The sequence below is a fragment of the Oncorhynchus keta genome, chromosome 24 (assembly GCF_023373465.1).
Source record: "Oncorhynchus keta strain PuntledgeMale-10-30-2019 chromosome 24, Oket_V2, whole genome shotgun sequence".
In the NCBI taxonomy this organism is placed as follows: Eukaryota; Metazoa; Chordata; class Actinopteri; order Salmoniformes; family Salmonidae; genus Oncorhynchus; species Oncorhynchus keta.
In genome coordinates this window covers 33,320,639-33,346,458 of record NC_068444.1, presented here as the reverse complement: position 1 = coordinate 33,346,458, position 25,820 = coordinate 33,320,639, and the positions used below count along the sequence as shown (strand labels likewise).

General features: G+C 48.7%; 1 protein-coding gene and 1 long non-coding RNA gene across 3 annotated transcripts in view; one reads left to right on the top strand and one right to left on the bottom strand.

Moving 5' to 3' along the window:
• The window catches only part of cacna1g (calcium channel, voltage-dependent, T type, alpha 1G subunit), a 360,095-nt gene that overhangs the window by 106,986 nt on the left and 227,289 nt on the right, over positions 1-25,820 (top strand).
• On the bottom strand, positions 9,136-12,534 carry LOC127911447 (uncharacterized). Of its 2 annotated transcripts, none has more exons than XR_008078564.1 (3): positions 12,503-12,534; positions 9,416-9,478; positions 9,136-9,289 (listed from the first exon to the last, which is right to left on the bottom strand). It is a non-coding gene; the product is annotated as an uncharacterized LOC127911447 (long non-coding RNA). The 2 variants fall into 2 exon arrangements; XR_008078565.1 differs by lacking the exon at positions 12,503-12,534 and adding an exon at positions 11,117-11,148.

The following is a 25,820-nucleotide window of genomic DNA, read 5'->3' as shown; positions in this document are numbered from 1 at the left end:
CTGGTTCAATTCCAGGCTGTACCACAACCGGCCGTGATTTGGCGGCACACAATTGGCCCAGCGCACAATTGGCGGCGCACAATTGGCCCAGCGTCCAGGTTTGGCCGGGGTGAACAGTCCTCGTAAATAAGAATTTGCTCTTAACTGACTTGCCTGGTCAAATAAAGGTGAAATAAAACTAATGAATGTGTCAGTTGGGAGTGCATGGAAAGGAGAATATATAACAGGGTATTTGCTATGCAGCATATCATAGTGGGCCTATCATCGAAAAGGCTGAAATTTACATTTTTTATTGAATTGAAAAATCAGTAGATATATATATATATATATATATATATATATATATATATATATATCCCCTTATATATATATATATTATGTATACCCTTTTCAGGTACAGTCATTCTTAAAAACATCTTATGCAGAGAGCATAATACCGCATTTTCACCAGCTCATCCCCCTTACCGAAGCATTTTCTCTCTGTGCTCTCTCTGCTTTTCTCTGTAGGAGAGAGAGAGAGAGATATCACCTAAGAATTGCACTAGGTAACATTTCTATGAGCCACAACATGAATCTTTAAATACCATGTATTATTGATACGGCCATAATCTTACCCTACTGTAAGATGTACTCTGTATATCTCTACTGTATACTGCACTGCGGTGATTATGTAGATTTGCATTGGCACAGCTACCTTTCCACTCTACACAAACATGTCTTCTTAGCCTACGAATTTGGAAAACATATTATGAATGATTTTGTCATGATTTTGATTTTGTTAGTGATACATTAAACCGTCACAATACTTTTTAAATTGAAGAGAATAGAATACCATTTTAATTTTTTTTTGCTGTCTCCCAGATATATACAGCACCAGTCAAAAGTTTGGACACACCTACTCATTCCAGGGTTTTTCTACATTGTAGAATAATAGTGAAGACATCAAAACTATGAAATAACACATATGGAATCATGTAGTAACCAAAATAGTGTGAAACAAATCTAAATATATTTTACATTTTAGATTCTTGAAAGTAGCCACCCTTTGCCTTGACAGCTTTGCACACTCTTGGCATTCTCTCAACCAGCTTCATGAGGTGGTCACCTGGAATCCATTTCAATTAACAGGTGTGCCTTGTTAAAAGTTAATTTTGGTAATTTCTTAACTTCTCAATGTGTTTGCGCCAATCAGTTGTGTTGTGACAAGGTAGGGGTGGTACAAAGAAGATAGTCCTATTTGGTAAAAGACAGAGTCCTTATTATGGTAAGAAAAACTCAAATAAGCAAAGAGAAATGACAGTCCATCATTACCTTAAGACATCAAGGTCAGTCAATATGGAAAATCAAGAACTTCTAAAGTATCTTCAAGTGCAGTCGCAAAAACCATCAAGCCTATGATGTCTCTCATGAGGACCACCACAGGAAAGGAAGACCCAGAGTTACCTCTGCTGCAGAGGATAAGTTCATTAGAATTAACTGCACCTCAGATTGCAGCTCAAATAAATGTTTCACATAGTTCTAGTAACAGACACATTTCAACATCAACTGTTCAGAGGAGACGAATCAGGCCTTCGTGGTCGAAGAAGAAACCACTACTAAAGGATATCAATAAGAAGAAGAAATTTGCTTGGGCCAAGAAAATGAGAATGGACATTAGACCGGTGGAAATCTGCCCTTTGGTTTTTTGAGTCAAAATTTGAGATTTTTGGTTCCAACAGGCTGTGTCTTTGTGAGACGCAGAGTAGGTGAACGGAGGGTATCGCATGTGTGGTTCCCATCGTGAAGCATGGAGGAGGTGTGATGGTTTGGATGTGCTTTGCTGGTGACATTTATTAAAAATTCAAGGCACACTTAACCAGCATGGCTACCACAGCATTCTGCAGTGATATGCCGTCCCATCTGGTTTGCACTTAGTGGGACTATCATTTGTTTTTCAACAGGACTAGGAGCCAACACATCTCCAAGCTGGGTAAGGGCTATTTGACCAAGAAGGAGAGTGATGGAGTGCTGCATCAGATGACCTGGCCTCCACAATCACCGACCTCAACCCAATTGAGATGGCTTGGGATGAGTTGGACCGAAGAGTGAAGGAAAAGCAGCCAACAAGTGCTCAGCATATGTGGGAACTCCTTTAAGACTGTTGGAAAAGCATTCCAGGTGAAGCTGGTTGAGAGAATGCCAAGAGTGTGCAAAGCTATCCTCAAGGCAAAGGGTGGCTACTTTGAAGAATCTAAAATCTGGAATACATTTTGATTTATTTAACACCTTTTGGTTACTATATACTTTCATATGTGTTATTTCATAGTTTTGATGTCTTCACTATTATTATACAATGTAGAAAATAGTAAAATAAAGAAAAACTCTTGAATGAGTATGTGTGTCCAAACTTTTGACTGGTACTGTATATATCCAAAAAGATGACTACAAAAAAGCACTTGAAAGCAACTGGATGATCATCAAGAGTCTTGGAAGAATGTGCTATTGACAGATGAGTCAAAGTAGAACTTTTTGGAACGGCATGGGTCCCATTATTCTTGGCAAAAACCAAACTCTGCATTCCACTGTAAGAACCTTATACCGACGGTCAAGCATGGTGGGGGTTGTGGGGTGGTTTGGGGATGCTTTGCTACCTCAGTACCTAGACATATTGCCTTAATAGAAGGAACCATGAATTCGGCTCTGTATCAGATAATTCTACAGAATGTCAGGCCGCCCGTTTTTGAGCTGAAGCTGAAGCGAAACTGTGTCATGCAGCAAGACAATGATCCAAAACACATAAGGATCAAGTCTAAATGAAAATGGTTCAAAAGCAACACATTTGAAGATTTTGAATGCCTCGTCAAAGTCCGGACTTAACCCCAATTGAGTTGTGGCAGGACTTGAAACAAGCAGTAAATGCTTGAAAACCCCAAAATGTTGCTGAGATAAAGCAGTTCTGCATGTAATAGTGGGCCAACATCCCTCCACAGTGATGTGAGAGACTGATCAACAGCTACAGGAAGCATTCGAATGCAGTCATTGCAGCTAAAGACGGCACAACCAATTATTGAGTGTAAAGGGGCAATACATTTTTTTTCACACAGGGGAATTGGGTGTTCCATACATTTTTTTTAATCATTAAATATGTAAAGTAAGTATCAATTTAGTTTATTTGTCAACTCAGGTTCCCTTTATCTAATAATAGCTTTTGGTTGAAGATCTGATAACGTTCAGTATCAAAAATTGAGAAAATTGAGAAAATCAGAAAGGGAACAAATTATTTTTCACGGCACTATATACAGTATATATAATCTCCATAGACAGACATTGGCAGTAGAATGGCCTTACTGAATACCTCACTGACATTCAATTTTGCACTGTCATAAGATGCTACCTTTCCAACAAGTCAGTTTTCTGCCTTGCTAGAGCTGCCCTTGTCAACTGTAAGCGCTGTTATTGGGAAGTAGAAACGTCTAGGAGCAACAATGGCTCAGCCGCGAAGTGGTAGGCCACACAAGCTCACAGAATGGAAGCGCATAGCGCGTAAAAATCGTCTGTCTTCAGTTGTAACACTCACTACCGAGTTCCAAACTGCCTCCGCACAATAACTGTTCGTTGGGAGCTTTTTGAAATGGGTTTCCATAGCTGAGCAGCCGCGCACAAGCCTAAGATCACCATGCGCAATGCCAAGCGTCGGCTGGCGTGGTGTAAAGCTCGCCGCCATTGGACTCTGGGGTGATGAATCACACTTCACCATCTGGCAGTCCGATGGATGAATCTGAGTTTGGCGGATGCCCGAAGAACAATACCTGCCCGAATGCATAGTGCCAACTGTAAAGTTTGGTGGAGGCGGAATAATGGTCTGGAGATGTTTTTCATGGTTCGGGATAAGCCCCTTAGTTCCAGTGAAGGGAAACCTTAACGCTACAGCATACCATTCTAGACGATTCTGTGCTTCCAACTTAGTGGCTACATTTTGGGGAAGGCCCTTACCTGTTTCAGCAGGACAATGCCCTTGTGCACAAAGCAAGGTCCATACAGAAATGGTTTGTCGAGATCGGTGTGGAAGAACTTGACTGGCCTTCAAAGAGCCCTGACCTTAAGCTCATCGAACACCTTTGGGATGAAGTGGAACGCCGACTGCGAGCCAGGCCTGCTCACCCAACATCAGTGCCCAATCTCACTAATGCTCTTGTGGTTGAATAGAAGCAAGTCTCCGCAGCAATGTTTCAGCATCTTGTGGAAAGCCTTCCCAGAAGAGTGGAGGCTTTTGTAGCAGCAAAGAGGGGACCAACTACGTATTAATGCCCATGATTTCGGAATGAGATGTTCAGGGGTCCACACACTTTTGGTCATGTAGTGTACCTTTGTTTGGTTGTAGTGTGTAATAGTCTCCGGTTCTCTCTTTATTGTTTCTCCGTCGTCTTGTTATTCTTCAGCACCGTTGTGCCTTTGCGTAGACGGAGGGATTTCCCTACTCACTTTGTTCATTGTGCCGGCCAATGACAGTAATGCAAAGAAATTGTCCATGGTGACATTTCGCCCCGACTTCAGGTTCCACAAGCCTCATCACCACAGTCTCCAACACTCACTCACCTGATGTCCGATGTGGACCTTTTCCCAGATGTTGAAAGCCGTTGAGCATGTACAATTACTTACGTTCTCACTGGGTAGCCTAGACCAGTGGTTCCCAACCTTTTCACGGTTCCTGTACCACCAACTGAGTTTTGCTCTGTCCAGAGTATCCATGAAATACCCCCATGTACATTTTACCAGTATCTCTTGAGTCCTCTCTTCATCTGTGGTGGATAGGCCAAGTACCCCCGGGTGTCCTAGTACCCGTGGAATGGAAACCACTGGCCTAGAGTAGACTGATAAGACAGGATTCAGTGGACTGATATAGGCAGGGGCGAAAATCTGATATCAACTTTGGAGGGGACAATTACATGACATTTTCTCAAGAGCAATTCCTGAGGGGCACACCAAAAGTAGTGCTGTAACACATAGCCTACGTTGTAATATGTTAAATGTATATTGAGGAACCATAATTACCATTACTGGATAATTGATAGGTACAGTAGTTAAATGAAGGGTTGTCCCAACTTGTTAAAATGTTTAAATCATTATAATACTACTACTAATAGTTTATAGCAGTGTTCCTTATCAGTCCAGTATGAATGCAGGTATTTGTATTTACAACCAGCAATACCAAGCAAGGCCTGTAGGTGGTAATGGTACTGTACACTGTATGGGTGCAGGTTTCATAAATATAATGAACATGATGCGATCTCATCTCAAAGAATCTCCATTGAGAACCAAAACAAAGTTGGTCCACGCACTGAACTGACCTTTTTATTGAACTTTTTCTGATTCATTTATGTAGTCATTAAATATGTGCCACTGGTTTGAGTCTATTACAACATCTTTACAAGAACAAAAACGCTCCGAATAAGTACAGTTCCAAAAGCAAGATAACTACTTAAATGAAAAACCCAAACAAATCAACCAAAATATCCTTCAGAAATACTTAGTAATTGTTCAGTCAGTGTCTCAACTCTTCAAACAACAGCTATGGACAAGTATGTCACACAAAGTATGCAATTTTAAGTAAAATAAAATAAATCATTAGTAAGTGTACTGTCATGTACTATAAACGACTAAACAAAATAACAAATAACATACTATACAGCAGGGGGTCTCAAACAGGGTAGGTTGACACCTGGTCCTGCCGAGGCTGTGCCACTGTCCCCTATACTGGTGCTGCTGGCAACAAGGTTGACACCTGGTCCTGCCGAGGCTGTGCCACTGTCCCCTATACTGGTGCTGCTGGCAACAAGGTTGACACCTGGTCCTGCCGTGGCTGTGACACTGTCCCCTATACTGGTGCTGCTGGCAACAAGGTTGACACCTGGTCCTGCCGAGGCTGTGCCACTGTCCCCTATACTGGTGCTGCTGGCAACAAGGTTGACACCTGGTCCTGCCGTGGCTGTGACACTGTCCCATATACTGGTGCTGCTGGCAACAAGGTTGACACCTGGTCCTGCCGTGGCTGTGCCACTGTCCCCTATACTGGTGCTGCTGGCAACAAGGTTGACACCTGGTCCTGCCGTGGCTGTGTCACTGTCCCCTATACTGGTGCTGCTGGCAACAAGGTTGACACCTGGTCCTGCCGTGGCTGTGACACTGTCCCCTATACTGGTGCTGCTGGCAACAAGGTTGACACCTGGTCCTGCCGTGGCTGTGACACTGTCCCCTATACTGGTGCTGCTGGCAACAAGGTTGACACCTGGTCCTACCGTGGCTGTGCCACTGTCCCCTATACTGGTGCTGCTGGCAACAAGGTTGACACCTGGTCCTGCCGTGGCTGTGACACTGTCCCCTATACTGGTGCTGCTGGCAACAAGGTTGACACCTGGTCCTGCCGTGGCTGTGACACTGTCCCATATACTGGTGCTGCTGGCAACAAGGTTGACACCTGGTCCTGCCGTGGCTGTGACACTGTCCCCTATACTGGTGCAGCTGGCAACAAGGTTGACACCTGGTCCTGCCGTGGCTGTGTCACTGTCCCCTATACTGGTGCTGCTGGCAACAAGGTTGACACCTGGTCCTGCCGTGGCTGTGACACTGTCCCCTATACTGGTGCAGCTGGCAACAAGGTTGACACCTGGTCCTGCCGTGGCTGTGACACTGTCCCCTATACTGGTGCAGCTGGCAACAAGGTTGACACCTGGTCCTGCCGTGGCTGTGCCACTGTTCTCTATACTGGTGCAGCTGGCAACAAGGTTGACACCTGGTCCTGCCGTGGCTGTGACACTGTCCCCTATACTGGTGCTGCTGGCAACAAGGTTGACACCTGGTCCTGCCGTGGCTGTGCCACTGTCCCCTATACTGGTGCTGCTGGCAACAAGGTTGACACCTGGTCCTACCGTGGCTGTGACACTGTCCCCTATACTGGTGCTGCTGGCAACAAGGTTGACACCTGGTCCTACCGTGGCTGTGACACTGTCCCCTATACTGGTGCTGCTGGCAACAAGGTTGACACCTGGTCCTGCCGTGGCTGTGACACTGTCCCATATACTGGTGCTGCTGGCAACAAGGTTGACACCTGATCCTGCCGTGGCTGTGACACTGTCCCCTATACTGGTGCTGCTGGCAACAAGGTTGACACCTGGTCCTGCCGTGGCTGTGACACTGTCCCCTATACTGGTGCTGCTGGCAACAAGGTTGACACCTGGTCCTGCCGTGGCTGTGACACTGTCCCCTATACTGGTGCTGCTGGCAACAAGGTTGACACCTGGTCCTGCCGTGGCTGTGTCACTGTCCCCTATACTGGTGCTGCTGGCAACAAGGTTGACACCTGGTCCTGCCGTGGCTGTGCCACTGTCCCCTATACTGGTGCTGCTGGCAACAAGGTTGACACCTGGTCCTGCCGTGGCTGTGACACTGTCCCATATACTGGTGCTGCTGGCAACAAGGTTGACACCTGGTCCTGCCGTGGCTGTGACACTGTCCCCTATACTGGTGCTGCTGGCAACAAGGTTGACACCTGATCCTGCCGTGGCTGTGACACTGTCCCCTATACTGGTGCTGCTGGCAACAAGGTTGACACCTGGTCCTGCCGTGGCTGTGACACAGTCCCATATACTGGTGCTGCTGGCAACAAGGTTGACACCTGGTCCTGCCGTGGCTGTGCCACTGTCCACTATACTGGTGCTGCTGGCAACAATGTTGACACCTGGTCCTGCCGTGGCTGTGACACTGTCCCCTATACTGGTGCTGCTGGCAACAAGGTTGACACCTGGTCCTGCCGTGGCTGTGACACTGTCCCCTATACTGGTGCTGCTGGCAACAAGGTTGACACCTGGTCCTGCCGTGGCTGTGACACTGTCCCCTATACTGGTGCTGCTGGCAACAAGGTTGACACCTGGTCCTGCCGTGGCTGTGACACTGTCCCCTATACTGGTGCTGCTGGCAACAAGGTTGACACCTGATCCTGCCGTGGCTGTGTCACTGTCCCCTATACTGGTGCTGCTGGCAACAAGGTTGACACCTGGTCCTGCCGTGGCTGTGCCACTGTCCCCTATACTGGTGCTGCTGGCAACAAGGTTGACACCTGGTCCTGCCGTGGCTGTGACACTGTCCCATATACTGGTGCTGCTGGCAACAATGTTGACACCTGGTCCTACCGTGGCTGTGCCACTGTCCCCTATACTGGTGCTGCTGGCAACAAGGTTGACACCTGATCCTGCCGTGGCTGTGACACTGTCCCATATACTGGTGCTGCTGGCAACAAGGTTGACACCTGATCCTGCCGTGGCTGTGACACTGTCCCCTATACTGGTGCTGCTGGCAACAAGGTTGACACCTGGTCCTGCCGTGGCTGTGACACAGTCCCATATACTGGTGCTGCTGGCAACAAGGTTGACACCTGGTCCTGCCGTGGCTGTGTCACTGTCCCCTATACTGGTGCTGCTGGCAACAAGGTTGACACCTGGTCCTGCCGTGGCTGTGTCACTGTCCCCTATACTGGTGCTGCTGGCAACAAGGTTGACACCTGGTCCTGCCGTGGCTGTGACACTGTCCCCTATACTGGTGCTGCTGGCAACAAGGTTGACACCTGGTCCTGCCGTGGCTGTGACACTGTCCCCTATACTGGTGCTGCTGGCAACAAGGTTGACACCTGGTCCTGCCGTGGCTGTGACACTGTCCCCTATACTGGTGCTGCTGGCAACAAGGTTGACACCTGATCCTGCCGTGGCTGTGACACTGTCCCATATACTGGTGCTGCTGGCAACAAGGTTGACACCTGGTCCTACCGTGGCTGTGACACAGTCCCATATACTGGTGCTGCTGGCAACAATGTTGACACCTGGTCCTGCCGTGGCTGTGACACTGTCCCCTATACTGGTGCTGCTGGCAACAAGGTTGACACCTGGTCCTACCGTGGCTGTGCCACTGTCCCCTATACTGGTGCTGCTGGCAACAAGGTTGACACCTGATCCTGCCGTGGCTGTGACACTGTCCCATATACTGGTGCTGCTGGCAACAAGGTTGACACCTGGTCCTACCGTGGCTGTGACACAGTCCCATATACTGGTGCTGCTGGCAACAATGTTGACACCTGGTCCTGCCGTGGCTGTGACACTGTCCCCTATACTGGTGCTGCTGGCAACAAGGTTGACACCTGATCCTGCCGTGGCTGTGCCACTGTCCCCTATACTGGTGCTGCTGGCAACAAGGTTGACACCTGGTCCTGCCGTGGCTGTGCCACTGTCCCCTATACTGGTGCTGCTGGCAACAAGGTTGACACCTGGTCCTGCCGTGGCTGTGACACTGTCCCATATACTGGTGCTGCTGGCAACAAGGTTGACACCTGGTCCTGCCGTGGCTGTGACACTGTCCCCTATACTGGTGCTGCTGGCAACAAGGTTGACACCTGGTCCTGCCGTGGCTGTGCCACTGTCCCCTATACTGGTGCAGCTGGCAACAAGGTTGACACCTGGTCCTGCCGTGGCTGTGCCACTGTCCCCTATACTGGTGCAGCTGGCAACAAGGTTGACACCTGGTCCTGCCGTGGCTGTGTCACTGTCCCCTATACTGGTGCTGCTGGCAACAAGGTTGACACCTGGTCCTACCGTGGCTGTGCCACTGTTCTCTATACTGGTGCAGCTGGCAACAAGGTTGACACCTGGTCCTGCCGTGGCTGTGACACTGTCCCCTATACTGGTGCTGCTGGCAACAAGGTTGACACCTGGTCCTGCCGTGGCTGTGCCACTGTCCCCTATACTGGTGCTGCTGGCAACAAGGTTGACACCTGGTCCTACCGTGGCTGTGACACTGTCCCCTATACTGGTGCTGCTGGCAACAAGGTTGACACCTGGTCCTACCGTGGCTGTGACACTGTCCCCTATACTGGTGCTGCTGGCAACAAGGTTGACACCTGGTCCTGCCGTGGCTGTGACACTGTCCCCTATACTGGTGCTGCTGGCAACAAGGTTGACACCTGGTCCTGCCGTGGCTGTGACACTGTCCCCTATACTGGTGCTGCTGGCAACAAGGTTGACACCTGGTCCTGCCGTGGCTGTGACACTGTCCCCTATACTGGTGCTGCTGGCAACAAGGTTGACACCTGGTCCTGCCGTGGCTGTGACACTGTCCCCTATACTGGTGCTGCTGGCAACAAGGTTGACACCTGGTCCTGCCGTGGCTGTGACACTGTCCCCTATACTGGTGCTGCTGGCAACAAGGTTGACACCTGGTCCTGCCGTGGCTGTGACACTGTCCCATATACTGGTGCTGCTGGCAACAAGGTTGACACCTGGTCCTGCCGTGGCTGTGACACTGTCCCCTATACTGGTGCTGCTGGCAACAAGGTTGACACCTGGTCCTGCCGTGGCTGTGACACAGTCCCATATACTGGTGCTGCTGGCAACAAGGTTGACACCTGGTCCTGCCGTGGCTGTGCCACTGTCCACTATACTGGTGCTGCTGGCAACAATGTTGACACCTGGTCCTGCCGTGGCTGTGACACTGTCCCCTATACTGGTGCTGCTGGCAACAAGGTTGACACCTGGTCCTGCCGTGGCTGTGACACTGTCCCCTATACTGGTGCTGCTGGCAACAAGGTTGACACCTGGTCCTGCCGTGGCTGTGACACTGTCCCCTATACTGGTGCTGCTGGCAACAAGGTTGACACCTGGTCCTGCCGTGGCTGTGTCACTGTCCCCTATACTGGTGCTGCTGGCAACAAGGTTGACACCTGGTCCTGCCGTGGCTGTGCCACTGTCCCCTATACTGGTGCTGCTGGCAACAAGGTTGACACCTGGTCCTGCCGTGGCTGTGTCACTGTCCCCTATACTGGTGCTGCTGGCAACAAGGTTGACACCTGGTCCTGCCGTGGCTGTGACACTGTCCCCTATACTGGTGCTGCTGGCAACAAGGTTGACACCTGGTCCTGCCGTGGCTGTGTCACTGTCCCCTATACTGGTGCTGCTGGCAACAAGGTTGACACCTGGTCCTGCCGTGGCTGTGTCACTGTCCCCTATACTGGTGCTGCTGGCAACAAGGTTGACACCTGGTCCTGCCGTGGCTGTGACACTGTCCCATATACTGGTGCTGCTGGCAACAATGTTGACACCTGGTCCTACCGTGGCTGTGCCACTGTCCCCTATACTGGTGCTGCTGGCAACAAGGTTGACACCTGGTCCTGCCGTGGCTGTGACACTGTCCCATATACTGGTGCTGCTGGCAACAAGGTTGACACCTGATCCTGCCGTGGCTGTGACACTGTCCCCTATACTGGTGCTGCTGGCAACAAGGTTGACACCTGGTCCTGCCGTGGCTGTGACACAGTCCCATATACTGGTGCTGCTGGCAACAAGGTTGACACCTGGTCCTGCCGTGGCTGTGTCACTGTCCCCTATACTGGTGCTGCTGGCAACAAGGTTGACACCTGGTCCTGCCGTGGCTGTGTCACTGTCCCCTATACTGGTGCTGCTGGCAACAAGGTTGACACCTGGTCCTGCCGTGGCTGTGTCACTGTCCCCTATACTGGTGCTGCTGGCAACAAGGTTGACACCTGGTCCTGCCGTGGCTGTGTCACTGTCCCCTATACTGGTGCTGCTGGCAACAAGGTTGACACCTGGTCCTGCCGTGGCTGTGTCACTGTCCCCTATACTGGTGCTGCTGGCAACAAGGTTGACACCTGGTCCTGCCGTGGCTGTGTCACTGTCCCCTATACTGGTGCTGCTGGCAACAAGGTTGACACCTGGTCCTGCCGTGGCTGTGTCACTGTCCCCTATACTGGTGCTGCTGGCAACAAGGTTGACACCTGGTCCTGCCGTGGCTGTGTCACTGTCCCCTATACTGGTGCTGCTGGCAACAAGGTTGACACCTGGTCCTGCCGTGGCTGTGTCACTGTCCCCTATACTGGTGCTGCTGGCAACAAGGTTGACACCTGGTCCTGCCGTGGCTGTGTCACTGTCCCCTATACTGGTGCTGCTGGCAACAAGGTTGACACCTGGTCCTGCCGTGGCTGTGACACTGTCCCCTATACTGGTGCTGCTGGCAACAAGGTTGACACCTGGTCCTGCCGTGGCTGTGACACAGTCCCATATACTGGTGCTGCTGGCAACAAGGTTGACACCTGGTCCTGCCGTGGCTGTGTCACTGTCCCCTATACTGGTGCTGCTGGCAACAAGGTTGACACCTGGTCCTGCCGTGGCTGTGTCACTGTCCCCTATACTGGTGCTGCTGGCAACAAGGTTGACACCTGGTCCTGCCGTGGCTGTGACACTGTCCCCTATACTGGTGCTGCTGGCAACAAGGTTGACACCTGGTCCTGCCGTGGCTGTGACACAGTCCCATATACTGGTGCTGCTGGCAACAAGGTTGACACCTGATCCTGCCGTGGCTGTGTCACTGTCCCCTATACTGGTGCTGCTGGCAACAAGGTTGACACCTGGTCCTGCCGTGGCTGTGACACTGTCCCATATACTGGTGCTGCTGGCAACAATGTTGACACCTGGTCCTACCGTGGCTGTGCCACTGTCCCCTATACTGGTGCTGCTGGCAACAAGGTTGACACCTGATCCTGCCGTGGCTGTGACACTGTCCCCTATACTGGTGCTGCTGGCAACAAGGTTGACACCTGGTCCTGCCGTGGCTGTGACACAGTCCCATATACTGGTGCTGCTGGCAACAAGGTTGACACCTGGTCCTGCCGTGGCTGTGCCACTGTCCCCTATACTGGTGCTGCTGGCAACAAGGTTGACACCTGATCCTGCCGTGGCTGTGACACTGTCCCCTATACTGGTGCTGCTGGCAACAAGGTTGACACCTGGTCCTGCCGTGGCTGTGTCACTGTCCCCTATACTGGTGCTGCTGGCAACAAGGTTGACACCTGGTCCTGCCGTGGCTGTGTCACTGTCCCCTATACTGGTGCTGCTGGCAACAAGGTTGACACCTGATCCTGCCGTGGCTGTGACACTGTCCCATATACTGGTGCTGCTGGCAACAAGGTTGACACCTGGTCCTGCCGTGGCTGTGCCACTGTCCCCTATACTGGTGCTGCTGGCAACAAGGTTGACACCTGATCCTGCCGTGGCTGTGACACTGTCCCCTATACTGGTGCTGCTGGCAACAAGGTTGACACCTGGTCCTACCGTGGCTGTGACACTGTCCCATATACTGGTGCTGCTGGCAACAAGGTTGACACCTGGTCCTGCCGTGGCTGTGCCACTGTCCACTATACTGGTGCTGCTGGCAACAAGGTTGACACCTGGTCCTGCCGTGGCTGTGTCACTGTCCCCTATACTGGTGCTGCTGGCAACAAGGTTGACACCTGGTCCTGCCGTGGCTGTGTCACTGTCCCCTATACTGGTGCTGCTGGCAACAAGGTTGACACCTGGTCCTGCCGTGGCTGTGTCACTGTCCCCTATACTGGTGCTGCTGGCAACAAGGTTGACACCTGGTCCTGCCGTGGCTGTGTCACTGTCCCCTATACTGGTGCTGCTGGCAACAAGGTTGACACCTGATCCTGCCGTGGCTGTGTCACTGTCCCCTATACTGGTGCTGCTGGCAACAAGGTTGACACCTGGTCCTGCCGTGGCTGTGACACTGTCTCCTATACTGGTGCTGCTGGCAACAAGGTTGACACCTGGTCCTGCCGTGGCTGTGACACTGTCCCCTATACTGGTGCTGCTGGCAACAAGGTTGACACCTGGTCCTGCCGTGGCTGTGACACTGTCCCATATACTGGTGCTGCTGGCAACAAGGTTGACACCTGGTCCTGCCGTGGCTGTGACACTGTCCCATATACTGGTGCTGCTGGCAACAATGTTGACACCTGGTCCTGCCGTGGCTGTGACACTGTCCCCTATACTGGTGCTGCTGGCAACAAGGTTGACACCTGGTCCTGCCGTGGCTGTGACACTGTCCCCTATACTGGTGCTGCTGGCAACAAGGTTGACACCTGGTCCTGCCGTGGCTGTGACACTGTCCCCTATACTGGTGCTGCTGGCAACAAGGTTGACACCTGGTCCTGCCGTGGCTGTGCCACTGTCCCCTATACTGGTGCTGCTGGCAACAAGGTTGACACCTGGTCCTGCCGTGGCTGTGACACTGTCCCCTATACTGGTGCAGCTGGCAACAAGGTTGACACCTGATCCTGCCGTGGCTGTGCCACTGTCCCATATACTGGTGCTGCTGGCAACAAGGTTGACACCTGGTCCTGCCGTGGCTGTGACACTGTCCCCTATACTGGTGCTGCTGGCAACAAGGTTGACACCTGGTCCTGCCGTGGCTGTGACACTGTCCCCTATACTGGTGCTGCTGGCAACAAGGTTGACACCTGGTCCTGCCGTGGCTGTGCCACTGTCCCATATACTGGTGCTGCTGGCAACAAGGTTGACACCTGATCCTGCCGTGGCTGTGACACTGTCCCATATACTGGTGCTGCTGGCAACAAGGTTGACACCTGGTCCTGCCGTGGCTGTGACACTGTCCCCTATACTGGTGCTGCTGGCAACAAGGTTGACACCTGGTCCTGCCGTGGCTGTGTCACTGTCCCCTATACTGGTGCTGCTGGCAACAAGGTTGACACCTGATCCTGCCGTGGCTGTGACACTGTCCTCTGAAGTCTCTCTCCCTGGCTCTTTCCCTTTCACCACCCTCACTGACTCACAGTCTGTCTCCTAGAAAAGAAATAAGGTGTTTGCCGTACTCCTAACTACCAGTACCCAAAACTACACAATTAATCACAACAGCAAACCATTGCCTTAAACAAATCTTAGTTCAGTCACCAGTTTAAGTTGAGAGTGGGGGTATCCATGGCATTTCCCAATTATGTCCCTATTTTACAAATGTAGAACCTTTCATAATGTTGCCAAACAAAGACTCAACAAACTTACCTGAGACTCCCTGTCTCTGTCAGTCTGTCCCTGCCAGTCTGTCTCTGCCAGTCTGTCCCTGCCCATCTGTCCCCAGCTCTGCTGTCTGTGTGCCCTCTGTTGCCTGATCTGCCAGTCTGTCTCTGCCAGTCTGTCCCTGCCCATCTGTCCCCAGCTCTGCGGTCTGTGTGCCCTCTGTTGCCTTATCTGGCAGTCTGTCCCTGCCAGTCTGTCTCTGCCAGTCTGTCCCTGCCCATCTGTCCCCAGCTCTGCGGTCTGTGTGCCCTCTGTTGCCTGATCTGCCAGTCTGTCCCTGCCAGTCTGTCTCTGTCAGTCTGTCCCTGCCCATCTGTCCCCATTTCTGCGGTTTGTGTGCCCTCTGTTGCCTTATCTGGCAGTCTGTCCCTGCCAGTCTGTCTCTGCCAGTCTGTCCCTGCCCATCTGTCCCCAGCTCTGCGGTCTGTGTGCCCTCTGTTGCCTTATCTGGCAGTCTGTCCCTGCCAGTCTGTCTCTGCCAGTCTGTCCCTGCCCATCTGTCCCCAGCTCTGCGGTCTGTGTGCCCTCTGTTGCCTGATCTGCCAGTCTGTCCCTGCCAGTCTGTCTCTGTCAGTCTGTCCCTGCCCATCTGTCCCCAGCTCTGCGGTCTGTGTGCCCTCTGTTGCCTTATCTGCCAGTCTGTCCCTGCCAGTCTGTCTCTGTCAGTCTGTCCCTGCCCTCTGTGTGCCCTCTGTTGCCTGATCTGCCAGTCTGTCCCTGCCAGTCTGTCTCTGTCAGTCTGTCCCTGCCCATCTGTCCCCAGCTCTGCTGTCTGTGTGCCCTCTGTTGCCTGATCTGCCAGTCTGTCCCTGCCAGTCTGTCTCTGCCAGTCTGTCCCTGCCCATCTGTCCCCAGCTCTGCTGTCTGTGTGCCCTCTGTTGCCTGATCTGCCAGTCTGTCCCTGCCAGTCTGTCTCTGCCAGTCTGTCCCTGCCCATCTGTCCCCAGCTCTGCTGTCTGTGTGCCCTCTGTTGCCTGATCTGCCAGTCTGTCCCTGCCAGTCTGTCTCTGTCAGTCTGTCCCTGCCCATCTGTCCCCAGCTCTGCTGTCTGTGTGCCCTCTGTTGCCTGATCTGCCAGTCTGCCCCTGCCAGTCTGTCTCTGCCAGTCTGTCCCTGCCCATCTGTCCCCAGCTCTGCTGTCTGTGTGCCCTCTGTTGCCTGATCTGCCAGTCTGTCCCTGCCCATCTGTCCCCAGCTCTGCTGTCTGTGTGCCCTCTGTTGCCTGATCTGCCAGTCTGTCCCTGCCAGTCTGTCTCTGCCAGTCTGTCCCAGCCCATCTGTCCCCAGCTCTGCTGTCTGTGTGCCCTCTGTTGCCTGATCTGCCTAATGACATCATTGTGAAACGTTTCCATTAGCATTTCACTTCTTTCTAATGAACATTTTATCAACTAGTCTTAGGCTACTAGGGTTCTTGCTTTGCGTTCTGGTGTACTGACATTTTTCTACCTGGCTGGCTAGCTGCACGCACGTACACACACACACACACACACACACACACACACACACACACACACACACACACACACACACACACACACACACACACACACACACACACACACACACACACACACACACACACACACACACACACACAGTGTGCAGGTTATTTACAGTAGGAGAGGGGCTTCATCTTATCTTCTATCATTCTTTATGGGCTTCTATCATCTTATCTTCTATCATTCTATATGGGCTTCGATCTAAAAGGTAGCTAGCAAATGTGAAATGGATTGCAGTGACAAGAGTTGACAGCTGTGTGAGTTCACCATTTACACAACATATGCTGCAACATTTTGTAATTTTAATATAGTTTGTTTCATATTGGCTGGCTTCCAGCAATATCTCAATTTGCAAAGGTAGCGAGCACCAATTCCGTTACTGTGGTGTTTGCTATAATCTTTGCTATTGTCAGTTTACTCCAAGATCAGCACACGTGCTTCAAAGTCCCATAGCGACAATTTAGTTTTTGCAACGAGACCATTAAAGATATTTAAGACAATGGTAGAAGAGAGTGCAGTTCTGTTCAGTTGGGAGTTCAATTTATCGCTAACCTTATCACAGGGACTTTGAAGCACTACAGCTGCATGCTGATCTTGGAATAAACTGACGATAGCAAAGATTCTATCTTTGACGACGCCACATAAATGGAATAGGTACTAGCTAGCTTGATAGTCAATGTTTGCCCGCTAGCTCTGCAAATTCAGCTAGTGTGTGTGTAAACCCTGCCAACATTAAAAAAAAAAAAACATTGCTATAGCGCGATTGACTGGATTAACCTCACTTCAGTTACGTGCATTGAGTGCCTTTCAGAAAGTAGATACGAACCCTCTGTTACCTGCCAGATAAGGAACTGGCAGTGGATCAAACCATTGTGAGGCAAAGGGCGGGGGATCGCAATATTTTGAAACCTAAAAACACGCTATTAAGTGTCTATAATCAGCACAAGTGCTTTCATAGCGTATTATTAATATTATTGAAATGACATAGTTATGTTTACAGTGATATATTGGGGGGACAAATCATATTTTTCCCAGGATGGGGGGGTCGTGTCCCCCCCGTCCCCCCTGGGATTTCCGCCTATGGATATAGGGTACACTGTTTTGAGATTAGAATAGATCAATACAGTAGAATGGCCGACCCTGTTTTTAATTCACAATTGGTGATTTACATACTTCTACATTGTTCGCATCCCCTCACTCATCAACTCCCCCATTCATCCCCTTTCTCACCCATCATATTTTAGTTAATTTATTTCATCTGTTGTTGTACGTGTGAAATTTGTTTCGGTATAGTTTAGGCTCCGTTTCGAGGAATCTAAACTACTCTCGGGGTGACTGTCAACTGAGCACTGCACATTCAACTGTCAGGAGAAGGAGGGGCAATGGGGGGAAAACCATTCACAAAATGACATGCCCTCCTAAAACTGGTTATAACTCCAGTTGTGTTTGTGATATTAAGATTCTAACACAGTGTGTTATATAGACTTATTTTGGAAAAGTCTAGAACGGAAGCAGGCATGACAAAAAAAAATAGTAATTTTTTTGTTTTAATTCAGAGCTGCTTTAGTGTTAAACTAGAGGATATTTGTTTGGCAGCATACATTTTCAGTGAAACATCGTTATAAATGGAATTGACCATATAAAGACTTTACTATTTACTTGAGATATTAAACCTTTACTAAATAAATACATAACCGTATCCTGAGAGCTGGAGAGAGCTGTTTGGTCACATCCAGTCAGCGGCAGGTAGCCTAGTGGTTAAGAGCGTTGGTCCAGTAACCGAAAGGTTGCTGGTTCCAATCCCTGAGCATACAAGGTGGACAAATCTGCTGTTCAGCCTTTGAGCAAGGCAGTTAACCCCCATAAAACTATATTGCTCTTTGGGCACCAATGACGTGGATGTTGATTAAAGCACCCCCACTCTGATTCAGAGGCGTTGGGTAAAATGTGGAAGACACATCTTGGTTGAATGCATTCAGTTGTGCAACTAACCAGGTATCCCCCATCCCAAAAATAATATCTCCCCTGTTCTCTCTTGGGTTTACCCACCCTATCTTACAGATGTCCAGACAGATAGGCACACGGACACACACACACACGCACACACACACACACACACACACACACACCTCTGCTGCGGACTGTCGGTTGCTAAGAAATGCTGTTTCCGGAGTCCTGGAATCAGCTGAGCATCCCAAGGTCTCCTGCACAGTCACATCTCTACCACCGTGGAGTCAATCACCTTGACGATAAGGCCGTGCTGTCTTGTTGGTACACTACTACACATCATTTAGCCTGTCTGGGCTGCAGTCACATTTCTACCACCGTGGAGTCAGTCACCTTGACGATAAGGCCGTGCTGTCCTGTTGGTACACTACTACACATCACTTCAATTTAGCCTGGCTGGGCTGCAGTCAAACTGTAATTCCACATAGCTCCAACAATCCTAAAACATGAGGCAAATTAGGGCGAGAAAAAATAATAATAAACTCAAACAATAATCTCAATGTTTATCCACCGTGTAACTCTTCTTTAAGTGAGGAGAGAAGAAGAGTGAGACTGCACAGATGTAAAGAGAGAGACAAAGAGAGAGCGACTGCACGGTTGGGCGCACCAGGCTATTTAAGGCACTGGAGATGATGGGACTATTAGTTACATGGACTCAGCCATTGTCTGGCTTTATGGCGTAACATTCGGTATTTACCCTTAAAGCACAGAGCATAGAAGCACAGGTGGGTGACTTTGTTCTGTTGAGAGGAGGACCGGGAGAAGCAATGAGGCAGAGGAGGGAGAGAATAGCAGATTATAATGTGTGACCATGCTGGATTATCTGAGACTGGGACCAGGTGCACAGTGACTTGCGCATTTACGGCGTCTCTTCGAAGCTATAGTAACGACACTGCTTTCCATAACACTCTAAAAGCATGCATATACACTGAATGGTAACGTTGTGATGCGAGTGTGGAATAAAATCGACTGCAGTTTGATGTTCCGCACCTCTCGAGAGGTAGGTCGTCGCACTTCCTCTCAGTCGACTTCCTCTCCAGAGAGCATTCCAGAGGTGAACTAGCTGTCCGTCTGGAATGAGGAAAGCAGAGCGTCTAAAATAGTATGTTTGAAAACCGTGTTTGAAGAGAGGGATTTAATGATGTAGCACATAGCAGTGCGGACATCAGAGAACTTCAAAGTTACAACTTCTTACACTTAGTCCTGTGTGTTTAACATTGAGGTCTGCACCTGTCTCTTTCGCTTTTACACACACACACACACACACAGTAAATCTTTCATGAGAATACTCCCGCCTTTTCTCTCCTCTCTCTTCTATCTCTCTTTTCATTCTGACACGTTCACAGCTTTCCCCCCAAGCGGGTTCATCTCTGTCAATCCCTTCACAAAAAGATGGGGAGACGCTGGCGGAGACAGAAAGTGAGAGAAAATGTTTGAGAGAGAGATGTGAGAGAGCTTTGAGAAGTTTTGAGCGGCGTCGAAGGGGTGGAGAGGGAGGAAAGGAGAGGTGGAGAGGGTGGGAAGGAGAGGTAGGGAGGGGAAGAGATAAGGGTATGTGCGGGGAGAGGTTGTTTCTGGCCTTTTCAGGAACTTTTCCCTGCAGTTCTACCTGCGGGTTTAAGGTGTGTGTTTCTGAAGCTTTGAAAAGTTTGGCCTCTGAGGTACAGAATGTGCATACATACTGCATACTATACTATATCAGAGAGAGAGAAAGAGAGAGAGAACGATACAGACAGAGAGAGAAGATATATTAAAGAGAGCGATGGCAGCAGCCCTCTTGACTGTTTTCGGAGGCCATTTTGTAATCGCCTCGGCAACGATTTCCTGTCCAGAAACATTAGACTGTGAACAGCTCCAATTAAACCACAGTTCCACGATTTCATTCTAACTCCTCTCTCTGAGAAACAAAGGTGACAAAACACTAAATCCTCATTTGCCACCTCTCGTAGTTCTCTCCTCTTCACTCTCTGCCTTTCCCCATCCCTCTCTCCCCGCTCCCTCTCTGCCTCTCCTCTCCCAATCTCTCTCTACCTCTCCTCTCCCCATCTCTTTCTCCTCCTATCACTTTCTGAGAGATTGAATGTGAACAGGGCCTCTCTCTAGTCACATCTCCCCCTCCCCCTTCCTCGCTCCCCTTCTCTCTCCAAATATACATACCATCCCTCCCTCCCTTTCTCCTCTCCTCTCCTCTCCTCTCCTCTCCTCTCCTCTCCTCTCCTCTCCTCTCCTCTCCTCTCCTCTCCTCTCCTCTCCTCTCCTCTCCTCTCCTCCATGTAATACAGTCTACTGCTTTCATCTCTCTCCTCCCCCCATGTTCCAACCCAAACTCCCAGCCTGCCCTTTTCAGGAAGTTCTAGACAGACAGACACAGGTTTTTAAAAAGTGTACCCAATGTGTCGTGACTTCACAGCCCAGTGGTTCCGGCTATTCACACGGATTGGCTATTGAATGTCACCACACTTGTCTCCTCCCCACCTGTCCGTCAAACCAGGGGATGATGTCATGTTTTCACTGACTCGTTCAAAGAGGGGACAGATGAGAAAATAGGGTGAGGTGTGAGGGAGGATAGTGAGAAGAGCCTGGGGATAGGTAGACAGAAGAGAGAGAGAGAGAGAAAATGGAGGAGAGAGGGGAGAGAAAAGTCCATGTTTCTTTTTGAGGAGATAACTGTAGTCTTGCAGTGTGAAGTACTCTGATCCTGAATCAAACATGACCACTCTATACTGAGAGAAAAACATATTGAGATTGAAGAAGAGAGAGACACAACAAGATGAGTGAAAGAGAGTAGTCTCCTTTTGAACAGCTAAGGAAGGCTTGACACTGACTAAAGTCTGTCAGAATAAAATGTTTAAATGATAGAGCTGACTGAGCGAGGGCTTTTTTTGTTGTTGTTTATGGAAGAAGTACGGTTACGAGAACTCATGCACAGAGAAAGAACAACACTCTGAGTGAAAACAGCATTTCACCCCTAGTGATATGAAAGTTTACCCAAACCCTTAATCTAAAGTTTCTTCTCCATCACATTCTATAGTCATGTTTCTCTCTCTCTTGCTCTATCGTTCTTTCCTTCTCCCTCTCTCTTTTTTTCCTCTCTCTCTCCCTCCGTCTCTCTGTTGTTTCTCAGGAATGTATGGACTTGTTGTTTGTGTCCTAGTGTGTGAGTTCTATCATTAGAGGGGGAAGGAAGGATGGCTGGAGGGAAGGACATTAAGGGCTTTAAAATGGTTTTCCCCTCATTGAAGGACGAGGCATTGGCTTTGAGAAAGGTGTGTGTGTGTGTCTGAGGGGACCCCGATGAGGGAAGGATGCTGTACAAGAATACACTGGAAGGTGTTGACGAATGTTTGATCCTGCTTTCTCTAACGAGGCTGTGTGTGTGTTTGTGTGTGTGTGTGTGTGTGTGTGGTGACAGCTCTTGCCGTCAGAGAGGGTTTTTGACAGAGCATATCCCTGTGTGTCTGATCTAATTGAAACCATCCCTCAGGGCTTCATCATTTGTTTATGTGCTGACACCAACAAGGTGTTTCTCTGTGTGTGTGTCATTCTCCAGCACACACACACTTTTCTGTTTAATTACGAATCCGAAACTGAAGAGGGGGAGTAACGAAGGGAGGGAGGGAAGGGAGGAGAGAAGGGCAGTTTTTAATAAGTAATTATCGATTAGATTAGTCATTTTTTATGTTTTGTTTTCTTCTTTTATCTCTCGCTGCCTCCCTGTACAACATTTTGATCGGTGATCCATTTCTTCTGTGAGTATAACGTCTGTACTGTGGAGTAGGACGTTCGTAAGAAACCAGGGATGGGCAACTTTGACGGGGGTGGGGGACAAAAAAATGATCCCTAGTTTCCCACTTGGGAAGTATCAGTTTTAACCAATAGGAAGCTCTACACTGTCACGGTTTTCTAATGGTGAAGGAGAGTCGGACCAAACTGCAGCGCGTATATTGTGATCCATGTTTATTTACACAACGTAACACAAATCCAAAACACAAACTCTACAAAACAATAAACGTAGTGAAAACCGAAACAGCCTTAACTGGTGCAAACTGACACAGACTAAGGCCATCAAGACACTCAGGACAATCACACACAATACAACCAAAGAATATGGCTGCCTAAATATGGCTCCCAATCAGAGACAACGATAAACACCTGCCTCTGATTGAGAACCACTTCAGACAGACATAGACTCTCCTACAACACCCCACTAATCTACAATCCCACTAAGCTACACACCACATACAAAAACCCATGTCACACCCTGGCCTGACCAAATACATAAAGAAAAACACAAAATACTTCGACCAGGGCGTGACATACACACACAATTTTAACTTGGGTTTGCGATAGCATGTGAAAGGTGAGTTATACACCTGTATTGCTCTGGTGGTGTCTATTGAACTGTAAAAATGTGGTAGGTTGATTTGCTGGTCCACCCATCTCTCTTTCTGTCCACCGTTAGAGCTGTAATAGAAATGAGTGTGTGTCAACCCAACGCCATTGATCAACTGCTGATTAGCCAGACAATAAGTACATTATTAATGTGAGTGTGTGTATGTGTGTCCAGTATTAATGTATCTATCTGTGTACATTATTAATTTGTCCCTACTCTGTCTGTCAGTGTTTCCATTATGAATGAAGATAGTCACCAGGCCAGATGCCAGTGGTGACATAGTGACACCACACAGTCCATCGCTAGTCCAAGAGGGGAAAGTTGCTCTGTTTAGAAAGTTACAACTATTAAGTATGAAAAGTATTCCACGTAGAATACAAGTGTATGTAGCGAGTTGCCGTGGGGTTGCAGTTTGGTGTGTGTGTGTGTATGTGTGTGTATGTGTATGTGTGTGTGTGTGTGTGTGTGTGTGTGTGTGTGTGTGTGTGTGTGTGTGTGTGTGTGTGTGTGTGTGTGTGTGTGTGTGTGTGTGTGTGTGTGTGTGTGTGTGTGTGTGTGTGTGTGTGTATATAAAGCGAGTGATGTAGTATAATTTCCTTGTCAAACCATGATAACAATACAGTCATGGGTGTCTAGTCTCTTTGTTCTGCTTTTCCCTCAGTTACGGTAACCAGGGCTGGCTGTTGCCGCCAGGCACTCTTATAGTTCTTTGTTTCCTGTTTGATGATGATGCATTTCCTCTCTTCCTGTTCTTTGGTGTGTTGCGTTTAATTGAATCCCTTTGGTGTATCATTGTGTATGCGAGTAACAGTGTTTCCGTTGGATGTAGGATAAACAGTGTTTCCATTGGATGTAGGATAAACAGTGTTTCCATTGGATGTAGGATAAACAGTGTTTCCTTTGGATGTAGGAAAAACAGTGTTTCCTTTGGATGTAGGATAAACAGTGTTTCCTTTGGATGTAGGATAAACAGTGTTTCCTTTGGATGTAGGATAAACAGTGTTTCCGTTGGATGTAGGATAAACAGTGTTTCCTTTGGATGTAGGATAAACAGTGTTTCCTTTGGATGTAGGATAAACAGTGTTTCCGTTGGATGTAGGATAAACAGTGTTTCCTTTGGATGTAGGATAAACAGTGTTTCCTTTGGATGTAGGATAAACAGTGTTTCCTTTGGATGTAGGATAAACAGTGTTTCCATTGGATGTAGGATAAACAGTGTTTCCTTTGGATGTAGGATAAACAGTGTTTCCGTTGGATGTAGGATAAACAGTGTTTCCTTTGGATGTAGGATAAACAGTGTTTCCTTTGGATGTAGGATAAACAGTGTTTCCTTTGGATGTAGGATAAACAGTGTTTCCTTTGGATGTAGGAAAAACAGTGTTTCCTTTGGTATTTAGCCCTGCGCTCCAGGTAGATGTTTCCCGTCGGAACCGAATCTAAGATCAACTCATATTCCCTCAAACCCAGCCTGAACCATTAAGGTGAAAAACACAAAACTGCCTATAGATCAGTGTCTTCATCCCACGCCGAGCACTGCACCTGCTGTGGACCCAGTCTGACCCCAGTGCATTGTGGGTTGGTGTGATGGACGACTGGGTGTTTTCTAATGGGATTTAAAAAATGACAGGTCGTTTGTCCTAACACAGCAAAGGCACACGCACGCACACTGGGATGACAAACGGTGTTGGTGTTTAACACAGTTAACTGGGGTGAAGTGAGGTTACTGACTGTGTTGATCTATTATCTGTAGCTTTCACAGCGTGTTTGGGTGTGTCTTTATTATATCAGGCACAGGTTCGTCTGTGTTTATAAATGGTTGTTTACCTTCCATATTGATTGTGCTCACATCGTTGGCTTCAGTTCATCCTCTAACCAGATTCAGAATGCTCAGGTGGTCAATAAATTATATGTCCAATACAACAAACTGTCTTTACTTTTAGAAGTGATTCTCGGACTGATTCTGTCTGTCTGTCTGTCTGTCTGTCTGTCTGTCTGTCTGTCTGTCTGTCTGTCTGTCTGTCGCCCGCTCTCTCTCTCGCCCGCTCTCATTCACTCTCTCTCAAAAGTTATCTGAGCAAGTCATTATTCAACACTGAATCTGTGTAGATTGTTCTTGTTCCTTTAAGCTTTTTAATGATTTTTTTGACTCGATACATTGGGAAGGGCACTCAACATGTACAACACTGACACAAATTACTGATGATTGGCTGAAATAAGTTGATAATAAGAAGAATGTCGGAGCTGTTTTGTTAGACTACAGTGCAGCTTTTGAGATTATCAATCATAGTCTGCTGAATAAACATATGTGTTATGGCTTCATATCCTCTGCCATATCATGGATCGAGAGTTGCCTATCTAACAGAACATAGAGGGTGTTCTTTAATGGATGCCTCTCTAATGTAAATCAGGTCGAGTTAGGCATGCCTCAAGGTAGCTGTCTTGGCCCCTTACTTTTTTAAAATTTTACTATTGACCTACCGCTAGCCTTCAGTAAAGTGTGTTTATGTACCAGTGTATCGATATGCTAGGGCTCTTCCCGACTATAAAAATCTTGGTTGACCGAGAGCCGTCTGTTCTTTTGACCAATCAATTGGTTGAAATTTTAAAACGTGTATTTTTCCATATATAGACACATCCTATATGTTTTAATCGAATCAGCTATACCCACTGAGCTTTGCTGATGCTTTAAGACACACGGATGACACACGGATTGACTGGTACTGTATACTGAACAAAAATATAAACGCAACATGTAAAGTGTTGGTCCCATGTTTCATGAGCTGAAATAAAAGTCCCAGAAATGTTCCATATGCACAAAAAGCTGATTTCTCTCCAACTTTGTGCACAACTCCAACTTTGCCAAGATCCATCCACTGACAGGTGTGTGTTACGCCCTGACCATAGAGAGCCCTTGTTTCTCTATGGTGTAGTAGGTCAGGGCGTGACTAGGGGGTATTCCAGTTTATAATGTCTATGTTGTGTTCTAGTTTATATTTTCTATGTTGGTGTTTTGTATGA